Source organism: Mobula hypostoma (genome assembly GCF_963921235.1).
Source record: "Mobula hypostoma chromosome 9 unlocalized genomic scaffold, sMobHyp1.1 SUPER_9_unloc_1, whole genome shotgun sequence".
Classification (NCBI taxonomy): domain Eukaryota; kingdom Metazoa; phylum Chordata; class Chondrichthyes; order Myliobatiformes; family Myliobatidae; genus Mobula; species Mobula hypostoma.
The window spans coordinates 661,696-672,039 of NW_026948133.1; positions in this window are offsets into that span (position 1 = coordinate 661,696).

Sequence of the window (10,344 nt, forward strand, 5' to 3'; positions counted from 1 at the left end):
CCTCTGGCTGCTCACCTTCCCCTTCAAGAATATCCTACAACCACTCAGACATTCTGGACCCTAGCGCCCAGGAGACAATACACTATCCTGGCAAACAACAGGAATTCTGCAGATGCTGGAAATTCAAGCAACACACATAAAAGTTGCTGGTGAACGCAGCAGGACAGGCAGCATCTCTAGGAAGAGATTTCAGGCCGAGACCCTTCGTCAGGACACTATCCTGGCGTCTCTTTTGCTGCCACAGAATATCCTATCTGTCTCCCTAACTATCGAGTCCCCTATGACTATTGCTCTACCTAACTTCACCCTAATCTTCTGAGGCTCAGAGCCGACCACAGTGCTATTGGTCTGGCTGCTGAAAGATGTAAGCCTGACTGAAAGAGTGCAGAGAAAATTTACAAGGATGTTGCCAGGGCTGGAGGACTTGAGTTATAGGGAATGATTCATTAGATTAGGACTTTATTCCCTAGAACATAGAAGATTGAGGGAAGATTTGATAAAGGTATACAAAATTATGGAGAATATAGCTGGAGTAAATGTAAGTAGGCATTTTACCACTGAGGTTGGGTGAGACTACAACCAGAAGTCAGGGGTTAAGGGTGAAAGTTGAAATACTTAAGGGGGAACTTCTTCACTCAGAAGTGGTGGGAATGTAGAATGAGCTGCCAGCACAATTGGTGGATGTGGGGTCAATTTCAACACTTAAGAAAAATTTGGATAGGCACATGAATGGGAGTGTTGTGGAGGGCAATGGTATGGGTGCATGTCAATGGGACTAGGCAGATTAATAGTTCAGCATGGACTAGATGGGCCAAATGGCTTGTTTCTGTGCTGTAGTGTTATATGACTCCAAGAAGGGCATCATAGACAAGCCAGTGAGTTTGAAATCTGTGGTAGGTAAGATATGGAGTGGTTTCTGAGGAACAGGATCTATGAATATTTAGAGTGGCAAGGACGTATTAGGGATAGTCAGCCTGACTATGTGTGGGAAATTGTTTGACAAATCTTTAGAATATTTTGAAGAATTAACCAAGAGAATAGATGAGGTTAGTGTGGAGGACGTCATCAATATGGACTTCAGCAAGGTTTTTGAAGAGGTCCCACATGTCTGGCTCGTCTGGAATGTTAGATCACATGGGATCCAGTGAGAGATAGCTGATTAGATTCATAATTGATTTGATGATAGGAAGCAGAGAGTGATAGTTGAAAGTTGTTTCTCAAACTGGAGGACTGTGACTAGTGGTATGTCACAGAGATCGGTGCTGAAACTTGTGTTGTTCATTATATATACAAAACAACTTCGATTGCAATACACATGTCATGATTAATAAGTTTGTGGATAATACTAAGAGTTCATCATGGACAGTGAAAGGGCTATCAAAAATGCCAGGGGGACCTTGAGCAGCTGGGTAAGAAGGCAGGGAATTGGCTAATACCTTTCAATTCAGATACAAGTGTGGTTTTCCACTGAAGGAAGTCAAGACCACAAGACCATAAGACCATAAGACATAGGAGCAGAATTAGGCCATTTGGTCCATCGAGTCTGTTCCGCCATTCAATCATGGCTGATCCTTTTTGTCCCTCCTCAGACCCACTCTCCAGCCTTCTCCCTGTAACCTTTGATGCCATGGCCAATCAAAAATCCATCAAGCACTGCTTTAAATACACCCAGTGGTAACAAATTCCACAAATTCACCATCCTCTAACTAAAGAGATTTCTCTGCATCTCTATTTTAAATTGACACGCTTCTATCCTGAGGCTGTGCCCTCTTGTCCCTAGATTCCTCCACCATGGGAAACATCCTTTCCACGTCTACTCTATATGGTTACAACATTCAAAAGGTTTCAGTGAGATCCCCCCTCCCTCATCCTTCTGAATTCCAGTGAGTACAGGTCCAGAGCCATAAAACATTCCTTATATGTTAATTCTTTTATTCCAGGAATCATCCTTGTGAACCTTCTCTGAACCCTCTCCAATGCCAGTACAACTTTTCTTAGTTAAGGAGCCCAAAACTGTTCACAATACTCAAGGTGAGGGCTCACCAGTGCCTTATAAAGCCTCAGCATCAAATCCCTTTTCTTGTATTCCAGACCTCTTGAAATAAATGCTAACATTGTATTTGTCTTCCTCACCACTGACTCTACCTGCAAGTTTACTTTGCATCTTAGATTTTTGGATTTTCTCCTTGTTTAGAAAATGGTCTGCACATTTATTTCTACTACCCAAGTGCATGACCTGCACTTTAAAACATTGTATATATCATTTGACTCTTCTTGTCCATTCTCCTTCTGTAGCCTACCTGTTTCTTCAACACTACCTAACCTCCACCAATCTTCATATCATCTGCAAACTTGGCAACAAAGCCATCTATTCCATCATCTAAATCATTGATATACATCATAAAAAGCAGTCCCAACACCAACCCCTGTGGATCACCAATAGTCACTGGCAGCCAACCAGAAAAGGATCCTTTTATTCCCACTCACTGCGTCCTGCCATTCATCCAAAGCTCTAACCATGCCAGTAACTTTCCTGTAATACCATAGGCTCTTAACTGCTCATGTGTGGCATCTTGTCAAAAGCCTTCCGAAAATTCAAATATACAACATCCACTGGATCCCCTTTATCTATCCTACTTGTAATCTCCTCAACAAATTCCAACAGGTTCATCAGGCAAGATTTTCCCTGAAGGAAACCATGCTGACTTTGTCTTAACTTGTCATGTGTCACCAAGTACTCCACAACCTCATCCTTAACAATTGACTTGGCCATATTCCCAATCACTGAGGTCAGGCTAACCGGTCTACAATTTTCCTTCTGCTTCCTCCCTCCTTTCTTAAAGAGTGGAGTGATAAACAGGAAGGTATCATTACTTGTTGCATCACAGATGGACATGGAAACATCAATGCCCATGAATGGAAGAGACTGAAAAAAGTAGTGAATACTGCCCAGTAAATCACAGAAAAGGCCTTCCCACCACTGAGCACATCAACAAGGAATACTGCCACAAGAAAGCAGCATCTATCATCCATGCCATGCTCTCTTTTCACTGCTGCCACGGGAAGGAGTTCAGGAAGCTATTACTTTTGAACCATCAGACTCCTGAACCACAGTGGTTAACTTCACTCACCTTAACACTGATTCCACAACCGATGGACTTACCTTCAAGGATTCTGGGACTGAAAGGGTTAACAAAGAGGAGCTTTTGGTAGTTCTGAGCTTGTACTTGCTGGAGCTTAGAAGAGTGAGGAAGGATCTAATTGAAAACTACTTACTATTGCAAGATCTCAAAAGAGTGGATGTGGAGAGGATGTTTCCTATAGTGGGTCAGTCTAGGACCTGCAGTCACAGCCTCAGAATAGAAGGATGCCCATTTGGAGCAGAGATGAGGAGAAATTTCTGTAGTCAGAGGGTAGTGAATCTGTGGTCATATGTGACTATGGAGACCAAGTCATGGGTATATTTAAAGCAGAACTTAATAGGTTCATGATTATTCAGGGTGTCAGAGGTTTTTAGGTGAAGGCAGGAGAATGGGGTTGAGAGGGATAATAAATCAGTCATAATGGAATGGCAGAGTAAGTGCATTGGGCCAAATAGCCTATCCTGTTCCTACAACTTATGTTCTCAGCATTGTTTATTTGTTTATTTATTTATTTATTGGTCCTTTTACTTTTTCTATTTGCCCAGTTTACCATCTATTGCACTTCGGTTGTTTGTCTTTGGGTGTAGTTTTTCATTGATTTTATTGTGTTTTGTTTGTATCTACTGTGAATGCCCACAAGAAAATGAATCTCAGCCATGTATGTACTTTGATAATGAATTTACCGTGAACTTTGAGGATAAGAATTATATACTGGTGAACCTGTGGATAAACACATGGCGCATTTAGAGATTGGTTGGTATGACGTTGTGGGCATCACTGAGTCGTGGCTAAAAGAATGTCATAGTTGGGAGCTTAATATCGAAGGCTATACTTTATATCAGAAGAACAGGCAGGAAGGCAGAAGTGGTGGTGTGGCTCTGTTGATAAGAGATGGAATTACATCTTTAGAAAGAGGTGACAAAGGGTCAGAGAAAGTCGAATCTCTGTGGGTGGAGTTAAGAAACTGCAAGGGTAAAAAAAAGCATTATGGGAACCATACATAGGCCTCCAAATAGTAGCCAAGAAGTGGGGTTGAGATTGCGAAGGGAGCTGGAAAAGGCATGTAATAAGGGTAACATCACAATTGTAATGGGGACTTCAATATGCAAGGGGTTTGGGAAAACCAGGTTGGTGTCAGATGGCAAGAGAGGAATTTGTTGAATGCCTAGGAGATGGCTTTTTAGAGCAGCTTGTGCTTGAGCCGACTTGGGAAAGGGGTACCTTAGATTGGGTGTTGTTAATAATTCAGATTTTATGTGAGATTAAGGTGGAGGAACCCTAAGGAGTCAGTGATCATAATATGATTGAATTCATTCAGCAATTTGAGAGGGGGAGGCATAAGTCACATGCATCAGTATCAAAACTGAATAAAGGGAATTACAGAGGCATAAAAGAGCAGCTTACCCAGGTGGATTGGAGAGGGAAACTGGTGGGCATGATGGCAGAGAAGAGGTGGCTGTAGTTTCTGGGAATAATTCACAAGATGCAGGATAGACATGTCCCACAGAAGAAGTAGTTCTCAGATGGCAGGGGTTGGCAACCATGGCTGACAAGGAAAGTTAATGTCTGTATAAGAGCCAAGGAAAGGGTATATAACACAGCAAAAATGAGTGGGAAGTTGAATGATTAGGAAGTTTTTAAAATCCAACAAAAGGTAACAAAGATGCTATAAGAAGGGAAAAGATGAAATATGAGGGCAAACTAGCCAATAGTATAAAGCAGGGTACCAAAAGTTTTTCCAGTTATATAAAGAGTAAAAGGGAGGCGAGAGTTGATATTGGACCACTGGAAAATCATGCTGGTAAGGTAGTAATGGAGGACGAAGAAATGGTGGATGAACTTAGTAAGTAGTTTACATCTGTCTTCACTGTGGAAGACATGAGTAGTATACCAGAGATCTGTGAGTGTCAGGGAGCAGGAGTGCTTGCCATTGCTCTTACAAAGGAAAAAGTGCTGGGAAAACTCAAAGGTCTTAAGGTGGATAAATCACCTGGACCAGATGGACTACAACCCAAAGTTCTAAAACAGGTTGCTGAACAGAGAGCAGATGCATTGTTTATGATTTTTCAAGGATCACTTGATTCTGACATGGTTCAGGAAGACTTCAAAATTGTAAATGTCACTCCATAAGACCACAGACCACAAGACATAGAAGTAGAATTAAGCCATTCAGTCCATCAGGTCTGCTCCACAATTCCATCATAGCTTATCCCGGATCCCACTCAATCCCATACACCCGCCTTCTTGCCATGTCCTTTGATGCCCTGACCAATCAGGAAATGATCAACCTCTGCTTTCAATAAATCCATGGACTTGGCCTCCACCACAGTCTGTGGCAGAGCATTTCACAGATTTACTACTCTCTGGCTAAAAAAATTCTTCCATACCTCTGTTCTAAAAGGTCACCCCTCAATTTTGAGGCTGTGCTCTCTAGTTCTTGATAACCCCCACCATAGGAAACCTCCTCTCCACATCCACCCTACCTAGCCCTTTCTACATTCATTAGGTTTCAATGAGATCACCCCCGCATTATTCTAAATTCCAGTGAGAAAAGGCCCAAATCTTCCAAATGCTCCTCATATGTTAACCCCTTCCTTCCCAGAATTATCCTCATGAACCTCCTCTGGACTTTCTCCAATGACAACACATCTTTTCTGAGATATGGGGCCCAAAACTGTCGACAATACTCTAAGTGTAGCCTGGGTAGTGTCTTATAAAGGCTCAGCATTATCTCCTTGCTTTTATATTCTATTCCCCTTGAAATAAATGCCAACATTGCATTTGCTGCCTTTTCCACAGACTCAACCTGTGAATAAACCTTCTGGGAGTCTTGCACGAGGACTCCTAAGTCCCTCTGCACCTCTGATGTTTGAACCTTCTCCCCATTTAGATAATAGTCTGCACTATTGTTCCTTTTACCAAAATGTATTATCATACATTTCCCAACACTGTATTCCATCTGCCACTTTTTTGCTCATTCTTCCAATTTGTCTAAGTCCTGCTGCAATTGCATTGCTTCCTCAGTGCTACCTACCCCTCCACCTATCTTTATATCATCTGCAAACTTTGCCACAAAGCCATCAATTCCATTATCTAAATCACTGACAAACAATGTGAAAAGCAGCGGTCCTAATACTGACTGACTCTTTAAGAAGGGAGGAAGGAAATTATAGGCCAGTTAGCCCAACTACAGTGGTTGGTAAAGTGTTGGAACCCACTATTAAGGATGAGATTTCAAGGTACTTGGAGACTAATAATAAAATAAGTTAAAGTCAGCATGGTTTCTGTCAAGGGAAACCTTGCCTGACAAATCTGTTAGAGTTTTCCGAGGAAGTAACAAGCAGGGTGGACAAAGGAGAGGCAGTGTATGTCATTTGATAATGTGCCACACATGAGGCTGCTTAATCCCTTGGCATTACAGGAAAGATACTGGCATGGACAGAGGAATGGCTGACAGGCAGGAGGCAGCGAGTGGGAACAAAGTGTCCTCTTCTGGTTGGCTGCCAGTGGCTAGTGGTGTTCCTCAGTGGTCAATATTGGGAGTGTCACTTTTCACATTGTTTGTCAATGATTTACATAATGGAATTGATGGCTTTGTGGCAAAGTTTACAGATGATATAAAGATAGGTGGAGGGGTAGGTAGTGCTGAGGAAGCGATGTGATTGCAGCAGGACTTAGACCAAATGGAAGAATGGGCAAAAAATTGGCAGATGGGATACGGTGTTGGGAAATGTATGATAATACATTTTAGTAAAAGGTCCAAAACTGCAGACTATTATTTAATTGGGGAGGGAATTCAAAAAGAGATTCACAGACACTGTACCCCAACTTCGCCAACAGACGCAGAGAGATTCACAGACACTGTACCCCAACTTTGCCAACAGACCCAGAGAGATTCACAGACACTGTACCCCAACTTCATTAACAGACCCAGAGAGATTCACAGACACTGTACCCTGACTTTGCCAACAGACCCAGAGAGACTCACAGACACTGTACCCCATCTTTGCTAACAGACCCAGAGAGATTCACAGACACTGTACCCCGACTGCCCCAACGGACCCACAGAGATTCAGAAACACTGTACACCGACTTCCCAAAAGACTCACAGAGATTTACAGACACTGTACCCTGACCTCCTAACGGGATGACAGAAATTCGAAGACACTATATACCGACTTTCCAACGGACCAACAAAGATTCGAAGACAATGTACACCCGACTTCCTAACGGGCCCACAGAGATTCAGAGACACTGTACCCCAACATTGCAACAAATCTGCAGAGACTCACAGACACTGTAAACTGACTTCCCAACAGATCCATGGAGATTCACAGATACTGAACACCAACGTCCCAAATGCACCCACAGAGATTCACAGACACTGTACCCCAAATTCCCAATGGACCAACATAGATTCAGAGACACTGTACCCGACTTCTGAATGCACCTGGAGAGATACACAGACTCTCATGTCAAGTCAAGTCAAATCGCTTTTTATTGTCATTTCGACCATAAACTGCTGGTACAGTACACAATAAAAACTAAACAACATCCCTCCAGGATCCCAACTTCAGAGGTACATAGACACTGAACCCCGACTACCCCACAAATCCACAGAGGTTCACAGACTCTGTACTCCGACTTCACAATGGATCCACAGAGATTCACAGACACTCTACTCTGATTTCCCCAGCAGAGGCACAGAGGTTTATAGACACCGTATACCAACTTGCCCACGGACCCACGGAGATTCACAGACACTGTACCCTGAGTTCCCAACAGATTATCAAAAATTTATAGAACATAGAACATAGAATAGTACAGCACATTACAGGCCCTTCGGCCCACAATGTTGTGCCGATCCTCAAACCCTGCCTCCCATATAACACCCCACCTTAAGTTCCTCCATATACCTGTCTAGTAGTCTCTTAAGCTTCACTAGTGTATCTGCCTCCACCACTGACTCAGGCAGTGCATTCCACGCACCAACCACTCTCTGAGTAAAAAACCTTCCTCTAATATCCCCCTTGAACTTCCCACCCCTTACCTTAAAGCCATATCCTCTTGTATTGAGCAGTGGTGCCCTGGGGAAGAGGCGCAGGAAACCCACTCTATCTATTCCTCTTAATACTTTGTACACCTCTATCATGTCTCCTCTTATCTTCCCTCGGGTAAAGAGTAAAGCCCTAGTTCCCTTAATCTCTGATCATAATCCATACTCTCTAAACCAGGCAGCAACCTGGTAAATCTCCTCTGTACCCTTTCCAATGCTTCCACATCCTTCCTATAGTGAGGTGACCAGAACTGGACACAGTACTCCAAGTGTGGCCTAACCAGAGTTTTATAGAGCTGCATCATTACATCACGACTCTTAAACTCTATCCCTTGACTTATGAAAGCTAACACTCCATAAGCTTTCTTAACTACCCTATCTACCTGTGAGGCAACTTTCAGGGATCTGTGGACATATACCACCAGATCCCTCTGCTCCTCCACACTACCAAGTATCCTGCCATTTACTTTGTACTCTGCCTTGGAGTTTGTCCTTCCAAAGTGTACCACACTTCTCCGGGTTGAACTCCATCAGCCACTTCTCAGCCCACTTCAGCATCCAATCAATGTCTCTCTGCAATCTTCGACAATCCTCTGCACCACCAACCTTTGTGTCATCTGCAAACTGGCCAACCCACCCTTCTACCCCCACGTCCAGGTCGTTAATAAAATTCACGAAAAGTAGAGATCCCAGAACAGATCCTTGTGGGACACCACTAGTCACAACCCTCCAATCTGAATGTACTCCCTCCACTATGACCCTCTGCCTTCTGCAGGCAAGCCAATTCTGAATCCACCTGGCCAAACTTCCCTGGATCCCATGCCTTCTGACTTTATGAATAAGCCTACCATGTGGAACCTTGTCAAATGCCTTTCTAAAACCCATGTAGATCACATCCACTGCACTACCCTCATCTATATGCCGGCTCACCTCCTCAAAGAACTCTATCAGGCTTGTTAGACACGATCTGCCCTTCACAAAGCCATGCTGACTGTCCTTGATCAGACCATGATTCTCTAAATGCCCATAGATCCTACCTCTAAGAATCTTTTCCAACAGCTTTCCCACTACAGACGTAAGGCTTACTGGTCTATAATTACCCGGACTATCCCTACTACCTTTTTTGAAAAAGGGGACAATATTCACCTCCCTCCAATCCTCCGGTACCATTCCCCTGGACAACGAGGACATAAAGATCCTAGCCAGAGGCTCAGCAATCTCTTCCATTGCCTCGTGGAGCAGCCTGGGGAATATTCCGTCAGGCCCCGGGGACTTATCCATCCTAATGTATTTTAACAACTCTAACACCTCCTCTCCCTTAATATCAACATGCTCCAGAACATCAACCTCACTCACATTGTCCTCACCATCATCAAGTTCCCTCTCATTGGTGAATACCAAAGAGAAGTATTCATTGCGGACCTCGCTCACTTCCACAGCCTCCAGGAACATCTTCCCGCCTTTGTCTCTAAATGGTCCTACTTTCACTCCTGTCATCCTTTTGTTCTTCACATAACTGAAGAATGCCTTGGGGTTTTCCTTTACCCCACTCGCCAAGGCCTTCTCATGCCCCCTTCTTGCTCTTCTCAGCCCCTTCTTAAGCTCCTTTCTTGCTTCCCTATGTTCCTCAATAGACCCATCTGATCCTTGCTTCCTAAACCTCATGTATGCTGCCTTCTTCCACCCGACTAGATTTTCCACCTCACTTGTCACCCATGGTTCCTTCACCCTACCATTCTTTATCTTCCTCACCAGGACAAATTTATCCCTAACATCCTGCAAGAGATTTCTAAACATCGACCACATGTCCATAGTACATTTCCCTGCAAAAACATCATCCCAATTCACACCCGCAAGTTCTAGCCTTATAGCCTCATAATTTGCCCTTCCCCAATTAAAAATTTTCTTGTCCTCTCTGATTCTCCCCTTTTCCATGATAATGCTAAAGGCCAGGGAGCGGTGGTCACTGTCCCCCAGATGCTCACCCACTGAGAGATCTGTGACCTGACCCGGTTTGTTACCTAGTACTAGATCTAGTACGGCATTCCCCCAGTCGGCCTGTCAACATACTGTGACAGGAATCCGTCCTGGACACACTTAACAAACTCTGCCCCATCTAAACCCTTTGATCTTCACTGAACCCTG